At 33.1% G+C, this 19,178-nt stretch overlaps 1 protein-coding gene across 46 annotated transcripts in view; it reads right to left on the bottom strand.

Annotated features, from left to right (window-relative positions):
* Positions 1-19,178, bottom strand: part of BAZ2B (bromodomain adjacent to zinc finger domain 2B) — a 242,266-nt gene that overhangs the window by 148,041 nt on the left and 75,047 nt on the right. For 10 of the 46 annotated variants that reach the window (XM_081052280.1, XM_081052276.1, XM_081052267.1 and 7 more), the window contains exon 1: positions 4,681-5,052. The exons of 31 other annotated variants lie outside the window; for them this stretch is intronic. The gene's annotated coding sequence lies outside the window, so the exon portion shown is untranslated. Of the gene's footprint in view, positions 1-4,680; positions 5,053-19,178 lie in introns of those variants that run through there. 5 more of the 46 variants (XM_081052256.1, XM_081052259.1, XM_081052286.1 and 2 more) reach the window with 1 other exon arrangement.

Here is a 19,178-nt window from a genome sequence, read left to right on the forward strand (position 1 = left end):
GCCTCAATTTAGATGGTATTTCCTCTGGAAAGCCTTCTCACAATCTCCACTTCCATGTCTAAGAGAGAGTTAAAAATCTATCACATCCACAACCAAACTCCTAATCACCAATCCTTATCCCAAACTTGCTTCATCTGAAAACCTTCCCCATCTCACAGTTGATGGCAATATCTTTTTTCCAGTTACTCAGCCAAAAACCTTTTTCTCGTATCCCACCCACATCCAATCCATCAGAAAAAGTTTTCGGTTGTACCTTAGAATTATCCAGAATTTGACTGCTCCCGTCCTTATCCAAAACCCTACCTTCAGTCACTTAGATTACTCTAAGAGCTTTCTAATGAGTGGTCAAAGCCTCCCCACAGCCTACAGGAGACCCTTGAACAACACAGGTTTGAATGGCACAGATCCAATTACACACAGATTTTGTTTTCAATAAATACATACAGTCCCATAAATGTATTTTCTTTTCCTTATAATTTTCTTAACATTGTCTTTTCTTACTTTATTATAAGTATATAGTATATAATACAAATTGTATTATAGTATATAATACAAATAACATACAAAATACCGCATTTTGCCATGTATAATGTGCACTTTTTTGCCCAAATTTGTAAGGAAAAAAAAAGGATGCACATTACACATGGGTAGTACTAATTCCATATCTATATAAATGTTTTTAATCTTTCTATTTATACTTATGAGTTAAAAGTGCAACTAGAAATCAATAATGATATTCATATGCAAAATAATACCCTGGAGTACGATAATTGGTTTTGTTGAACTTAGGAAGAACCTGCAATGATGAAGAGTTTTTGGCCTTCTATGATGCGTAAATACTGTAAATTTGTTATTGCCGTGTTTGCCCGAAAATAAGACACAGCTGGATAATCAGCTCCAATGTGTCTTTTGGAGCAAAAATTAATATAAGACCTGGTTTTATTTTACTATAATATAAGACCGGGTATAATATAATAATATAATATAATAATATAATATAATATAATATAATATAATATAATATAATATAATACAATACTGGGTCTTATATTAATTTTTTTCCAAAAGATGCATTAGAGCTGATTGTCTACTAGGTCTTATTTTTGGGGAAACACAGTTGTACATAAAATTTCTTGTACCTTGTATCTGTTCTTGTGTTTTGTAATTATTTGTTACATAAAATTTCTTGTAACATTATATGTTTAAAAAATGCTAAAATTCCTTTCTAATACAAAAAACAAGTACCTAAATGTAAACAAATAAAAATTCGAATTAAAAAATAAAATGAAAGATTTTTTCCCCCCCGAAAGTTTGGGCCATTAAACACAGGAGCGCATTACACGCAGCAAAATATGGTATGTGTGAATCAACTGCTTATGTTATGTTATGTTAGGTAAGGCTTCTGGTAAACGGTAGGTTATTCATAGTAGTTAGTTTTGGGGGAGTCAAAGTTATACACAGATTTTTTACTGTTAGCACCCTAACCCCCACATTGCTCAAGGGTCAACTGTATTCTCAACTCAGAAATTGAAGTGCTACTTTGAACAAGACAAGCCAGCAGAGCAGCTGATTAGCTCAGTTGGTTAGAGCGCAGTGCTCTTAAGAACAAGGTTGCTGGTTTGATCCCTGCATGGGCCACTGTGAGCTGCGCCTTCCACAACTAGATTGAAACAACTACTTGACTTGGAGCTGATGGGTCCTTGAAAAACACACTTAAAATAAGTAAAAGTTAAAAAAAAAAATTAAAAAATACAAGCCAGACATACTGAATGAAGGCCCTGCAATAGCTCCTCTAAGTTTCTCCTACCCATTACCTCTGCCAATGCTTCCTCCTACTCTCCCTTCTCCCAAACTCTTTTCCAATTATACTGGCCTCTGTTCATAACTCTGAACACACCAGGTATGCTTCCTGCCTCAAGCCCTCTGCCTGGAAGTCTCTTCGAAAAATATACGGACAGCTAACTTCCTTGTTCTTTGCTCAGAAATCACCTTCTCTGTAAGTCCTTCCCCAGACTCTACAACCCATCACCACATAGCCTTCTTATCCTGCCCAATTTCTCCGCCCCCCCCAATACTTGTCACTTTCTAACACGCTATATACTTTACTTATTTATATGCTTCTTGTTTATCTCCATTTCCACTATATGATTCACAAGAGCAGAGACTTTTGAAAGTCTCTTTACTGATATATCCCATGTGCCTAGAACAGCACCCAAAAGTGCAAATCAAATATGCAAATAAAATAATTAGATACTTGTGTTGCCTTTAGCATCCTGTGCTTACCTCTGTTATATCAGGGAATGCACTGTATCGTATGTCATAGCCTGTTAATTTTCTGCCTCTTCCACCAAAACTGTTTCTTGAAATAAGGAATTTTATTTTCCTTTCCACCAGTACTTCCTTCCCACTTAGTAAGCTCTCCATAATATGTGATAAATTGATGGGGGGAAAAAAACTATCTAAATCACAGGTGTAAACACCTTTATTATCTCCAGAATATAAACACAATGCTTAAAGGCGTGACACTGAAGACTGGACTCTGGATTCTAGATTCTGTTAGAATTGGTCTGGCTCTGACACTTACTGGCTAAAAGACATTAAAATTAAATGCTCTACAACTATTTCCTTATGGAGACAACCATGATACCTGCACCTTACGTGATTATCATGAATATAAAATGAGATGACAGTGAAGGACTTCAGAACTTGCAGCTCTGGCATATTGACTCAAAACCAGCAAATATAATACAAGACAAACTGACCTTCCTTCTTTTTCTGAAAGGCAGAAAATAAAATTCCTATATGATAGCTGTCCTCCCTATACCAGAAGGAAAGTCATATTCTTATCATAAAGACAGAGAGTTGAGATCGAGAGAATTCTACACAAACAGACCTTGTTCAAGTAATTCTTATCTTCCTTTAGCCTTCCCACATAGTTTAGTCACTTTTTCACAATTGCCTCTTTGTTCAACCTAATATAAAACAAGAGGATTTCACCATGTTCTTGGGTCTTCATTTCTTATACGGATTCCGTGACACACAAAACTAGTATTAAATAAATGTGTGCTTTTCTCCTGTTGATCTGTCTTACGTCAACCTAATTCTCAGCTCCAGCCAAAAAGAACTCTAAGAGCGTAAAGGTAAAAGTTTGTCTCTTCTACAATAGAATTAGCCCAGTGGTTTGCACATATTAAGCATTAAAAAATGACATTTATCATTTGTTATTACAATGTAAATAGAGGCACTACTATAAATCCTACTTCAGCAACTTGAGTAACTTAGAATATTCACTAAACAAACTTTAAGATGTGCCACTAATGTATAATAAGAATTACTGAGTTACCTAAAATAACTTCGATAAAAAGCATTTGCAAAAAAGGTAACTTAACTCTCAAACAAAAGTAAGATTCTCTTTACATTATCCCGGAATATTTTTAAATATTTCTGGATGTTTGGTTCTATAACCATCTTCAGTAACTGCCTTCCGTGTTTAGTAATTTCATGTTTCCTTTAATATGACCAGGACACCTGATATTAGAGTTTAAAAATTAACATCTTATTATTTAGATGAACTCTATTTATAGACCTATAATAGATATACACATTCTTCTCTCTACTCTGAATAAACTCATTTCCAGGAATGAGACTTTTGAGAAAAAGTTAAATTTAAATTATCTTTGTGACTCTTTACTAAATCACCTCCAAGCTTTGCACTTCTCATTTTAGTCATGTAGCCAACATTTTAGTCATGTACAATCCTTTTGTACAATATTATCTTAAGAATTGAGCCTAACAGTTCTGTTCAGAGTAAATGACCAATTACAAGGTACTTATTTTAAACCTTATTTGCTATATTTTATGAGAGAAATAAATTTTCTATTATTTCCCTTTCTACTGTGACTCCTAATGTTTTCCTGTTCTATCTTCACAGTCAGTTCTCCATTTTATAAAATACTTGTGGGAACTCATTTTCTTTATAGTTTCTACTATCATAAAGAAATAAACAAACATACACATTTTACTTATCACTCATATGGACAGTAGACAAGAAAACTGAGGTAAGCAGTTTAAATGATTGTCGCAAGACCACAGATGGAGTGACTGCCAGCTTTAGGATTAAAACTAAGAAGCTCATTAGTCCCTTCTTATATTCTGAGTACTTAATATTGTTTTGACATCACAAGGATCTCTTAACTAATTTAAGAACAATACTTTAATAATTAAAACAATTATCAACAATTATGACAACATATGTAAATCAGTATATGAAATTTATTAAATAAGAAATACAATTAGTTTATCCAAATATTCTCTGAAAAAATTAATCTGATTTATTACATAAGTTATTTTCAAGATTTTGCTTACAGTGCCAAGAAAGTGAAAGCTTAATATAATTTATCATTTCGGTATCTCTTAAAAAGCTAATTTCTTTAACCAAAATCTACAATAAGTAGGGTGAGATGGTTGGATTTCATACCAAACAGAAATACTTTTCATTAAAAAAAAAAAAAAAATCCTCCAAACTTAAAACAGTAGTTTCTAACCTAATTGTAAACTTCAACTTCAGAATATATTTATAACAGATCTATCTATGAAAAGACAATGATAAAAAGTAAAGAAAACACCAAATACTATTGCATTTACAGGAGAAAAAGACAGAGTACAACATTAACAGCTTACTGTGGAGAGTGGGTTTAATCAGGAAGTAGCCATTATCCTTTCGATTCAGAGCAGTGACAGCACTCCAAAACAACAAGCCGTGATATTTTTCAGTTAAAAGGCATGAAAGAATACCTACTATTGTGTCCTAGCTTTGCTGACCCCAAAGGTCACCATATGTCTTTTATCAAAAGCTATCATGAAAACAATCCAAGTAAGCATTTACAATGCTCTATTTGTTGAAACACCTAAAATCTACCTAACACAACCTCTCTCTCTCTCTGTTACTCACAAAACATGGCTGTCTTATTCAGAGATTAGCAATTATTGTAATGAGATACTGTCGGAGAGGGTCAAATAGTACTTCCTGCAGTTTACACATCTTGATTTCCTGGTAAACAAACTGAAAGGCAGGTGGAGCACTTAGATCACCAGTAAACGTGAATGCTCACGTGACAAAACTAAACCAGGTAAGGTAGACGTCTCAAGTAATCGTTCTTTTCTTATTTTATTAACGTCAAAACACATAATAAAGAGTTCTGTCTTTCTTCCCTTTTTAAGAAGGGTTTATTCCTGACACGCATAGGGACCCAGTTTATAATAAGGAATGCATGAAAAGTAAATCTGTTTCAGCAGGTTTAAAAAATTACTTCTGGCAAGTAAAATCTAAAAACAAAGCAATCCTAACAAGGCTTAAAAAAAACAAAAAAAACACAACTAAGAATAACTGCTTAGTTGTCAAAAACCAAAAACCTGCTAAATATAAGGAAAAGTATTTAAATTTCAACTGCTTCAAGACAGTAGATAAAAGAAGTTTCTGAGTTATAAATAAAGGCCATAATTAAAATTTTAGTCAAAGAATAAGCCTATTCTTATTAGGACAAGCTCCTGCAAAATAAGACTTTATAATTTATGTGGCAGTCTTTGAAAAAAAAGTTTTTCAAATTACATGAATCAAAATTTGGTTTATATAACGTGAAGCTATTCCCATCATTTTAAATTCATACTACAAAAAGAACACAAAACAAAATATCTACCTGTGAGAATTTTTTAAATATTGTTAGCTTGAAAACTAAGTTTCTTTGTCCTTAGTTTTGTCCCCCAAATTGCTGTTTTTCCACTGTCTGAAATTTCTAGTACGGTTGAATGAGGGTTAACAAGGGGTATAAAACAAACACACACACTCTGTCAAAAGGATAAAGTAATTCACTATTTTAAAAATATCTAGTAGGATTTTTTTTTTATTTAAATTTATTTATTGGGGTGACAATTGTTAATGAAATTACATAATTTCAGGTGTACAATTCTGTAGTACATCAACTATAAATCCCAAGGATTTTTTTTTTTTACTTACAAAATTGCATTTATCTTAAAAAACTCTGTATATACTAAGGCACATCATGTCTGTCTGTCCTAATTGTTATGAACATACGCGTTGTATTTTAAATGAAAAGAGCTTTTAACAACCCTTTGACAACAATATAACCATATCAAGGCATTAAATTATATTACTTCAATCAAGTTTATATTTACTCTGCTTGCAAAATAAAATTCCAATGTACTTAAATAGAAAACAACAAAATGACAATACAATCAATAACAAAAAGAACATCCAAGTAGATTACTGCCAAGAGTATAGAATCTCAGAACAGGTCTCATTACAAATATTTAAAGTGTTGTTTAAAAGGAGTATGTATTCAATACTGAACAACATTAATGCAAGTCACCAATCACCACCTTTACTACGATGACACATGAAACAGCAAATTTTCAGAAAACTATGATTAAGGAGTTAGTTTCAGCTGAATTTCTTGGTAAACTTAAATAATTCAAATATCATATAGTTATCTGGAATGTAAAATATAGCTCTTATTTCTTTTAAAGAAAATTTAAGATATTATTCCTACTAAATAGATAGCTTTGACTGTAATACAAATACCAAAACAAAATGAAATTTTAAATTAGAAAATTATTATTTCAACTATTTCAAATATCCATGACTATCTTAGTTTCCCATAATGGGTCAACTTTAGAGAATAATAAAATTAAAATATAGAGATAAAATAAATTGAAATTTTCTTTCATTCAAGGTAGCTCTTCTCAACAGTTAGCAAGTTTTGGTATTAAGAGTTTACAATTCAATCAAAAGGGCAGGGAACAAAGCCAGGATAATATACAGAGGGTGCCAAAATAATGTATACACATTTTAAGAAAGGAAAAAACTGTATTAAAATTGTAATAATATATACCGATAACAAAAGATGAATACAAGTCATGTTTGACTTCTGCAGTTATAATACAAGAGGTGCTCAAAGTGACCATCAGCGTTTTATAATAGATTTTTCCTTTCTTAAAATGTGTATACATTTTTTTTTGGCACCCTCTGTATATGGTACCCTATGAGATAGAAAAGAAAAAAACAAAAAAAACACAAAACCCTGACATATGAGAGGCTTCCTCCTCTAGGGTATATTTCAGCCCCACTTGTTCTGTTAGTCAGGCACTGTTCTGCAGGGCACACTTAGCACAAGAAACTATACCTGGTAGCTCGGTAGAGGCAGAAAGCTTCAGAATGGAGTCCCTTGTCCACAAGGGGCAAGTCTAGAAATCACAGAGGATGTTAAGTCCTCCATGACTTAAGAAATTCAGGCAAAATGAAGAGGGAGGCAGGGAGGACACTCCAGGAGGAAGAAAGTCTCCTACTTTTATTTGCTTGCTTTCTGCTGGTAATAAATAAGCTTTACATGATTATTTATAGCCCACATTATTCCAAAATAATTTTAAGGTGATTTATAGAAATATGAGTAGTAGAACAGAATGCTTGCAGAATATAAATATGAATAAGGGAAATAAGAGAAAGCAAGAAAGGTAAAACACAAGAGAAAGATGGGAAACAGTATCATAATGCCTTCCACAATTCTAAGATGTGGGTGGTTCAATTCTGAGCTTCCTAGTAATCAAAGTAAAGTGGGAAACAAGACCAAATTAGAAAATATTCATTCCTAATAAGATGTATTTTACAAACAAGCACCAACGCTTTTCCTAGTATTCATAAATGAGAAAAATTTCTTCTATACTTTTCAATAATGCAACACTGGACAAAACAGTAACTTTCTCAATAGCATCTTTACAGAAATTAAAACCAAATTTCATATAAAAGTTTCTTTTAACATTTCCTCATCACAAGCCAGGGTCTTAACATAATAATGAAAGGTTACCCAGAAAATAAACCATCTTGCTAGGAAGTCTTACGTAATTTATCTAATCTGAGTCTTCAAACAACAACTAACAATCTCCAGGATCTCTTGTTAATTTCACAGTCCATTTTCATATTCCAAATACATATTTCGTTTTTGAAATTCAGGTTCTTATGCTGGAGGAGTAAGCAAAATGGGCATGCAAGCGATTACTGTGGTTCCAGATAAAATGAAGGAGACGACACGGATGGGTAGGTAGGTCCAGCCACTTGAAAAGATCTCTCTTTTTAACTTAAAACAGTTCTCTTCTTCATTGGTGACTATCTAACAAAGATCCTGTTCAATTCAACAGCCTGGGAGACCAATCTATGATAATTTCTATTCCTCCTCAGTTTAGTAATTCTAACTATGGTAGAGAAACCTGACTTAAAAGAGTTTCTAGATTCCTATATTCCATTCAGTCCGCACCAATTTAGATTCATTATAGTGAATGAATTTCTGCATACAGCATTTACTTTTTATGTCATTGGTGGTCGAGGGTGGAGGGAGGACCTCAACATTAATACAAAGGGAATTTCCTATTTCCCGTATCATTATACAAGAAAAAACAAGGTTAACAACGGTACCATCTCAATATGGCATACATCTGGACTGAACACTACTAAAATTTAACAGTAATACAATTTGATTCTCATGTGAGGTAAATAGGTAGTAGCAAATCATATCTTCCATTACTGTTGGGTTCGTCTGTTCTTTGTCTCCCAGACGGCAAGTTTATATTCTCCCACCTCCCAAATTATATTGATGTTGTTTCTCGTTGCTTCCCCACCTCAGTTTAGATCTCATCACTTTCAAGATGCTCCTCCATGTTCAGAGCATCTTGCTCCTCCATAGTTCAGAGCCTGACTATCAGGGCCCATAAAACCTTCTTTCTTTCTCTAGATGATTTAGCTCTATATTACTCTCTAGTTATTTTAGGGATCTTCCCAACTAGATTGTGAAGTTCCTTGTTTTCTGTTAACTCACTGTGAAGAATAAAAGGCGAACACTGTTAAGAACAAATTAACTTAATATGATACATTAATAAACTGCTATACATATATTTATTACAGTTCATGTTTTTCCAATATAAGCAAGATATTTACTAGGATTGCATCAAGTGAGCCAGAAGGCCAGTTTTTTTTACCATATAGGTAATTTCTAAATGGTATATAATCAACCCATATTAAATAAAACCTTGGGCTTTTCTCTTTTCAAGTTTGTCAAAAAATTTTTAGTTGTGAGGAAAACTTGAGAACACGATCAAAAACCAAATAGATTTTGTAAATTACTGTCCAACCTCAAAATGACTAAAATTAAACGACAATTGGGTCCAAAATAGTTTGATCCATATTTGAACTCATATACATAACCCAAATAATCATGCAGTGTGTTCACTTATTAAATGAACTCTTCCAAAGTATAGCCAATGAAACGTTATTTCTGAATTTCCTATTTTCTGAAAAGTCAAAAGTAAGTATAGGAATCTCAACGTACAATTTTACTATTGCAAAAAGTAGCAGTATTTATATTTGGCATAATACGTACACTTAACATTTTTCTTGCAATAAGAAAAACCACTCCTGACATTTAAACTTATGTTAGAAAGCATATGCTTAAGAAGCTCATGTTAACATCAGCTTCAATCAATAAAGATTATATTCTGTTCATTTAAAAAATTTTATGATAATTTAAATGGTTACATTGTTAACAACCTTATAATTGTTTACCTCAGAGAACAAAAGTAGGAAACATATCTATAATATACAATGAAAAGCTTTTGGACAAATTTAACAACAAAAGAGAAAATATAATTCAGTTTTCTCTCTTTTCTGGAAAGAGTAAACCAAAAACAGCTCCAAATATATATGTGTATATATATATATTTTTTCATTTATTTCAGCATAATAGATACACACAGAGCCTGTGAGAATACAATATTCATTTTGCTGCAGAAGAACAGACATTGCATAACAATTAGATTTGCTAATGAAATCAACCATCAACCTGGAATACATATGTATTAAACCAAGACCTCAGTGTCATTTTCTTTTTGCATCGTTTGTTCTTTCTTTCATTTTTTCTTGACCTTGTCAGTATTTTTGTCCTTTAGATTTTGGAACTTTGGTAAAACAAAATCAAGACTATAATTTTATAGTGTAGTGCTTTTTATTCATCACATTTATTTTTAATGTAAATCCCAATTGTCCTGCTTCTATCAGCACTATTAACGTACCTTTAGGAAAAAAGAAACAAAATCAATGGATGCTACCAGAAGAAACAAAGGAAGTTTACTTCTATATAAAATTTTTGGATCAGGTCCAAAAAAAACTTTTATTAACATTTGACATGAATTACATATGAAAAGTTTTATAGCAACATTAGCACTTAATAAAAAATATTTTAATTGTAATAATATAATTCAGCAATTTCTACTACTGACATTTATTAAGTGAAATAATGTAGGGTTGAAACAACTATCAACAAGGAAATTATTCTAACGTTTTTAGAAAAAAAATCATAATTTCCCTCCCCAAAAATACTCTGCGGTCCTGGACTACAAAGTTAATTACCAGTTTCCATTTATCCAAAATAAGAAATTCTGAGAATTTTCTTAAAGGTTTATGATTTAAATTTATAATTTAGTTATTACAATTTTCTATAAAAGCCCAAAAGACTGAGAGTATTTGATACTATATATCTTAAAGAAAAGTGTTAATGTCCCTAAGACTTGATTTATATTTTTCTGAATATAAGCTATTTAACTAAACGACTATCTGTCCTATTTGTTGTTCATTTACACAAATTAGGCTTTCAATTTACGTGCGCTACATATAAAATTAACAACCTAACCTGCTGTGGTACATAATTGCTACTAATTCATAATAACAGCTTTTTTTAAAAAAGCAGTATTTATACCAACTAAAACAGGCTTAGCCAGTTTCCTATTTTTATTTTTATAATACCTTAATGTCTAACCTCAAACAATATTCTGTAAAATAACAAAAGTCAATCAGTATTACAGTTCTGTTGGAAAAGTAAACTGAACAGATAATTTCTTATTAAGCTTAAACTCTCTGAAAGTTGCGACTGACAGTCTAATAGTTCTCAAGGCTATTTTTAAAATCTTGAAGGCTGATTTTAAGTTAAGAACCATATAATTGCAGACCAGTCATTAATCCACACACAAATTATTCCCCTAGAAAACCCAGAAATTTCTACTAAAATATATATCAGACTATATATATACATTTTGCTGATATAACATATGCTGATATAATAGATCAGCAAAATATATATCAGACTGTAGCGAGACAGTTTAAATAAGTGTCTATGACAATACTGAAAACCGACTTTCTCTAGGGCAAAAAATGTAATACTAAACTGTGGTGACAGGTAGGCTTTGGAAGGTCATCTAGCTCCTTCCTACGGAAAGTGTGGTCCACAGACCAGCAACATTTAAATTGCTTGTTAGAAATGAAGACACTCCGGCTCCAGCCCAGAACTACTAGATCAGAATCTTATGCACATTAAAATATAAGAAGCTACAATCTAGAAAATACTTCAGCCTACCTAACAATTTGTAGACCAATTCCAGTTACTTCTGATAGTCTAACTCCTCAAACATCCATATTAAAACGCAGAATATTTAGAGTATAAATAATTTATTTGTTGGACTCAAAGCCCATTCCCTACCTACCATTTCTTTAATTATCTGAAGTCTCACATTCCTATGGAGTACTAATTTTCAATTTGTGGTAACACAAGGAATAAGCAGGCAGGCATAATGTCTTTTTTGTAAAATCTTGGCAAATATTAAATGGATAAAATGTCAGTATTTATACTCTCTTAACAACGACTTCAAAGTATTCAGCAGAAGAGTTCTTTCTTAAATAAATCTTGTGAAGAAGCCCAGGAGAGAAAAACGTAAGTGAAGGCCTGTTCTTTGGGGTTGGGGAGGCACACAGCAGTAGCCAAGGCATCTGAACAGAACCATTTCATATGATTCCTCAGAGTACGGTTTGAAAAACTGTGACTTACTACTTAAGAGTCTAAAAAACAAGCTGAACAACTATTATACTTACACTATATATATTTATACAAATAAAGTATACTATTCAGAGCAAGTCCCAAAAATCACTATAGAGAAACCCCCTGTTTAGTTTATCCTATAGTGTTTTGAGGCACGGACACTAGATAAAACTACATAATTAAGCATTTTTTCTAATTCAAATTGATTTTTCCACAAATAATTCTAATTGGTCAAGTAGAATTTTACTAATATGTTACCTTTAATTAAATTACTTTAGTTAATAGTATGCCTACCATACATAAGGATAAGTGCCACAAGGACAACAATACAGATGAATTGACAAAGTACTCTACTTACCACCTTGGAAGGATAAGACAAATGCATAGAACATAACAAGTCGACCTTTGAACAACACCAATTTGAACTGTGTGGATCTACTTATACACAGATTTTTTTCCCCCCATAAACAGTACTGTAAATGTATTTTATCTTATGATTTTCTTAAAAACATTTTCTATTCTCTAACTTACTTTAAGAATACAGTATGTAATACATATAACATACAAAATATGTGTTACTCAACTGTTTGTTATCGGAAAGGCTTCCAGGCAACAGTAAGCTATTAGCAGTTAAGTTTGGGGGGAGTCAAAAGTTATATATGAATTTTCGACAGCGCAGGGGTCTGGGGCCCTAAACTCTCACATTGTTCAAGGGTCACTTGTACATATAGTACCATGGGAGCAAAATTAACTGAGAATGTAGGAAAAGGCTTCACAGAAAAGTGACATCTTAGGTGGGCCTTGAAAAGTGGGTAGGAGTTTGGAAGGTAGAGATGGCTAAGTGGAGGAACTAGTTAAAAAAAGCATTGCAAGTTGGGGGGAAACATGCTGAGCATGCTGAGAATGAAAAGCATTGGGTGCATTCAGAAAATAGCTTGAGATAGCTTGCAAGCTCCCCAAGAATCAGGAGTTGTTCCTTTTACTGCAGTACCTATAAAACTACAAAACTATAAAACTCGTGTTAATATACCTGTATAGCATAAGAAGAACATTAACCATCTACTGTTTGAATCAATCAATCGATCAATCAACCAATGTAATTTAATCTGGCTAGTATAGAGAGCATATGGAGAAAAGAGTGGGTGATCTAACTGAAAAGGCAGTTCAGGGCCTTATTGGAGACAACTTTGAATAGCACTTTAAGTCTTTTAATTTAACGCTGCTGGTAAACTACTTGCATTAGAAATACTGATCTAGCAGTTTTAAGTAAAATGGATTGGAGCAAGAAGAGAATTCCAGTAGGGATACTGCAACATTTGGTCTGTTGCAGTAGTTTAGCCAAGAGGTAAGAATTTCAACTAAGGTTTGGTAGAGTCAGAAATAAATATGAATGTGAAAGATAAGTCAAAAATTCTTTTACTTTTTGGTTGGTCAAAGTAGAGCAGAAATAAAAAAATTATATTGTAGAAGTAAAATCTGTTGAGCTTCACAGCATGTTCTTCATTGAGAGAGTGGGAGGGCAAATATAAAGGAAATCCCAAAGGTTGGCAAAAATGTAGAGCTGGAAATCTCTTATGCACTGGTGGCGTAAACTGGCATTACCACGGTAGAAAGAAATTAAGCAATACATATCAGGTTTCCCCGAAAAGAAGACCTAGCCGGACCATCAGCTCTAATGGGTCTTTTGGAGCAAAAATTAATATAAGACCCGGACTTATTTTAATATAATATAAGACCCGGTCTCATACAGATAAAAGCATATATACTTATACTGTATATTAATATAATAAAAGACCGGGTACAATACAATACAATACATAATATAATACCGGGTCTTATATTAATTTTTGCTCCAAAAGACGCATTAGGTCTAAAATAAGACGACTAGGTCTTATTTTGGGGGAAACACGGCAGTAAAACTGAAGCTGTATGTAGTCTCTATCACAGCAAGTCCGCTTCTAGATATGTAACCCAGAGAAGTTCTCATACGTGTGCATAATGTATCGCATACAAATATGTAAATTGCAGCTCTATTTGTATAGTGCAATATTGGAACATGAATAAATTAAAAGACTGTGGTATGTTTACGTAATGAAATATAGATAACTGTATACAACAGGTAAAATAAAAGAACTACAGCTACACATTATCAACATGGACATATATCTTTATGATATAAACACGACTACTTGACGGAAGTAGAGGTTTTGTTTAATTGTTTACTTCTAGTTATCATTTTATTTAAGATAGGACAATCCTAAATAAGCCAAGAAAGGAGCAGATGGCTATGTTTATGAATGATCAATGAATAAATCTCTGGAGGACACAGAATAAAAATTAAAAAGCATGTAAGGTTTAATGAAGAGGTAAAACAGTTTATTGTTTGTTTTTACCAGGACTATAAGTAGTAATTTTATAATTGGAAGTGTGTGCCTTTGGACGGTTTCACCCATTTTGCCCGGCTCCAAGCCCCAGCTAAAAACCATAACTGTTCTTGGATCTATGAATTCTGTTGTTTTATTTTTTTAAGATTCCATATATGAGTAATATTGTGTTATCTGTCTTCTCTATCTAACTTATTTCACTTAACATAATATCCTCAAGGTCCATCCATGTCATTGCAAATGTCAGGATTTCCTTTTTTATGACTGAATAATATTGCTGTGTGCATGTATATGTGTGGGTGGGTGTGGGTGGGTGGGTGTGTGCGCACGCACACCATATTTTCTTTACCCATTCATCTATGTCGTTTCCATGTCTTGGAGATAGAAGAAGGAAAAAAACAAATTTTAAAACTTTTTTTGAGATAACTATATATTTAGAGAAAGTTGAAAATTACTACAGTGTGGTCCCATGTATTCATCACTCAGTTTCCGACAATGGTTACACCTTATATAACGATAGTACAATACGAAAACCAGTAAATAAACCATAATGTGTATGTATAGTTCCAAGTCCCTTTATCACACATGTAGATGCATGTAACCAACTGTACAGTAAGACACAAAGATCTCTCTCTACTCCTTCTGTATAGTCACACTCAAACCCCTCTCCTCCACCATCCCTAACCCCTGGCAATCACTAATTTGTTCCCAATCTCTATAATTTTGTCTTTATATAAATGGAATCATGGAATAACATTTTGAGATCAGCTTTTTTTCACTCAGCCTAATGACTTTGAGATCTATACAACTGTTATGTGGACCAATAGTTGGTACCTTTTTATTGCTGAGTAGTAGTATCGTATAGTATAGACACATCATACTGTGTTTAGCCACTCACCTATTGTTAAGACATTTTGATTGTTTCCAATTTTGACTATTGCAAATAAAGCTGCTATGCACAAACATGTACAGTCATTTTGCTGGGATAAATGCCCAGGAGTGCGGTGGTTGGTTTGTGTAGTAAGTGTATGCTTGTTTGTTTAAGAGATTGTCAAACTCTTTTCCAGAATGCCTGTACCCTTTTGCATTTCCCCCAGCAATAAGAGTTCAATTTCTCCACATCCTTGCCAGCAGTTGATATTGTCATTATTTTTAATTTGAGCTGTTCTGACAGATAAGTAGTGATAGCTCACATTTTGGCATTTCCCTGATGTCTAGTGATGTTGAACATCTTTTCATGTTTTCATTTGACATCGGTATCCTCTTTGGTGAAATGTTTCTTCCTGTTTTTTGCCCATTTTCCAATTGGACTCTTGGCATTTTTACTGTTGAGCATTGAGAGATTCTACATGTCCTCAATATGAATCCTTTGTCAGATATGTAGTATTCAAATATTTTCTCCTAGTATGTATCTTGGCTTTTCATCATCTTAACACGGTCTTCTGCAAAGCAAAAGGTTTCAATTTTTATAAAGTCCAATGTCCTGATTTTTTCTTTTAAGGATTGTGCTGTTTGTTTTCAGTGCATAGGAACTCTTCACCAAGAGCCCATAGATTTTCCCTTACGTTTCCTTCTAAAAGTTTTACAGTGTCATGTTTTACATTTAAATCTATAATCCAAACAGATTTCTTTGACTGGAAAAAGGGGAAACTAAATGACCTATTTATCAGAAGGTCTTCAACTACTAAGTAAAGTTAATTTCATCAGCTATTGGGTACCCACTTCAAGTGTGAAGCACTTAAGGTAGGTACACCTTAAGCTACAGGACGTAGAGCAGGATGTAGAGGAGAAAAAAACAATATGTATTTTTATTTCATTGTTTTAAATGCTTTGACAGGATTATACATCAGTGCACCTGCCTTACCCAAGAAGAGTTTGAGCGTGTTGTTAGAGAAGATTACATCTGTCTTAAACCTTTAAGAATGGAAAAATTAAGCTACTCACAGGGGCTGGTTGTGTCAGGAAGAGATAATAGTACCGAACAAAGGCAAAAGTACTATACAGCTACTGCCTGCTTTAAGGAAGTATAAATGGTCTCAATATTGGAAAGCACTAAGTACGGGCGATTTAGGCAAAATTTAAATGTAGGCAGGAGACAGATTGTGGAAGATTTCATATGCCCTGCAAATGAGATTACATTTTATTCTGTAGTGATGGGAAGCTAGTAATGGATTTTAAGTAGATGAATAACCTTGTTAGGTTGATGATGTCAATTAAATCGTCACTAAGAAGATGATGAATTTAGACACAGCAAGACTAGAGGCAGAGCCCCAGTTAAGAGGCTACAGTAATAGCCCAGGTAAGTTATGATAAACCTACACAAAGATTTAGGCACTATGAGTCCAGAAGAAAGAATAAATTTAAGAAATATTTAGGAAAAAAAAGAAAGTAATCTTCAGTGAAAAAGCAGGCAGAGAGGGTGTTGGCTTAAGGAGAGTAGAGAAGTTAAGAAACAGCAACTGTGGAAAATCCTTTTATTAATTCAGTTAATCTGTAGGATTGTATAACACAAAATTTACCAAAGCATGAAAAACACTAGTTCCCTAAGACTCTCTTTGAAGAAGGGTCAAATAAATTGGACATTCAGTCCAATTAGCACATTAGAAGATATACAGATACAGTTGTTAAACAAAACCAAACCTGTTTAACTTTGTTTAATGTTAACCCTATGTTTCCCAAACTTATTTGACCGTGGAACCTTTTTTTTCACGCAATGTTCACGCTATACAACCTGCACTACGGAAACTATGGTGCGGACTGCTGGTTTAGCAACAGCATGGGGTTTGCCTAAGCCTAGAGCATAATTTTTTCGTAAACGTAGTTTTATATGAAATCTCTATGGCTTCATTTATTACTCTCCTTCATGGCTCATGCCACTCCGGTGGCAGTAAGGCTACAGGTTTCCTCACTATCCTTGGAATACACCAAGCACAATCTCCCTCAGTGTCTTGGCATGTACTCTTTCCTTTGGAAGAGTCCTCATCCAGGTATGTGCAAGATCAGCTCCCTCACTTTGTTAAGATCTCTGTTAAATGGGGAGGTTATTAGAGAGGTCTTTGCTGACCACCATATAACAAATACTAATTCCACAACCCTGCACTCGTGACCCTTAATTTCTTTTACCTTTCTTCACAGTGTCGGTTGCCATCCAACATATTAAGTATTCATTTGTTAACTAGTCTCTCTTTCCCTCACAGACTGTAAGCCCCTGAATAGATTGTTTTGTTCACTGCTTATCCTCAGCACTTGCATGCACTAGACATTCAATAATTAGTTGTTGAAAATGTAGTAATCATCATTTAACCTCTGATGTATTCACGTCATATAAAAGTACATAATAGGTGAATAGCTACATATCAACATATCCATTAATAGATACAGTATTCTCCTTTATGATACTGTGATTAATATTTTTCATGCCCACATTGTATCTAAAAGGTTTGACCAGTTGTATCCTTTAAAAAAAAAAAAGAAAAAGAAAAAAAACTCACTTCAGGATTTTGGAAGCTTTTAGCTCCACCCTTTCAAATTTTTCTCCTTCTCAAAAACTACTATAAAATCATTTTATAATTTAATAAGAAAATGCACAGACATCATTGTATAACTTGTTAATTAGCTCTTTAACCGTACTTCCTTAGACACTGGCTTGCAAAAGATATAACCTGAAGCACTGGATGCAGCAATCTTGACTCTCTAGGGCAAAGGGTGGTTTTCTTCCCTGATATACAGCGATTCCTTTCTATACCTTTAGCAATGGTTCGACGCTTTAGTAGGTTTAAGGTGTGGAATGCTTCTACTTTTAATTTTAGTCATGACATTACTTTTCGATATAGGTCAGCTGTCCAGATGAATATACTCCACATGATAATATACTTTCATGGAGACATAGATTCCTCTAAAAACTGAAAAAAAGTTCTCACTGATACATGCAACAATTTTTCAAAACATCTCAGTATAAAACCTACAAAACCCTTAAACATTTTAATATAAATTGCAATATTTCTAAAAGAAAGGACTTTTAAAATACTCAAATATATCAATACAAGATATAGATTTGAAGTAGTTCTGATTGAAACAAAATATCATTTAAATATATTCTTATTAAGGAATCAGAATATACTCTGTGCATATATAAAAGCATGTATTATATTAAATACTTTTTGCAACCAGGTATAAACTCTCTATTCAACAATTTTTTTTTCCTATACAGCAGTGTAGTGATGACAGACTAAAATGAAAAACCTAAATTATTTTCAATAAAAACATGTACAGTTGAACAGTAAATAAAAGTCTCTAAAATTATGTACTATCATTATGCAGCTGTCATGAATAACCAGGTGTATTCTTGATATTCGAAGATTTATTCAAAGAGAGTTTTCTTTTACCTTCATAATGAAAGATATTTTATGTGTATAATAACTAATAATCTAAGAGTCACCTAATGTTTTTCATGAACCATTTCTGTGACCTTGGTTAAATCACAGTCACTGAGACTTAGTGTCTTCATCTGTAAAATGAGTGTGTCTGGCTTTAATATTATGTGATTCTAAGAAAATACTCTTTCAATTAAACTCTATTGTTTTCACTCTTGCAAATTAACTGAGAAACATTTCTGACACCAGGAAATGCACGTTCCCCTAAAAGCTTACTTCTTTAAAAACTAGACAATAAAACATATTTATGTTTCTCTATAATGAAACACCTCAATTTGTACTGAAATATGGTAAGTACTGTTTATCTACTTTAGGCGAATAAAAGCTCAATTTATGAGAGCATAGAAAGAGTCCTGCATATTAGAAGGTCACAGCCTGTGTGCTGAGCTGCTAGCAAAACATCTATGATGCTCCAAAGCTGCCATTTTTCTTCC

Source organism: Rhinolophus hipposideros (assembly GCF_964194185.1).
Source record: "Rhinolophus hipposideros genome assembly, chromosome: 6".
NCBI classification, from domain to species: domain Eukaryota; kingdom Metazoa; phylum Chordata; class Mammalia; order Chiroptera; family Rhinolophidae; genus Rhinolophus; species Rhinolophus hipposideros.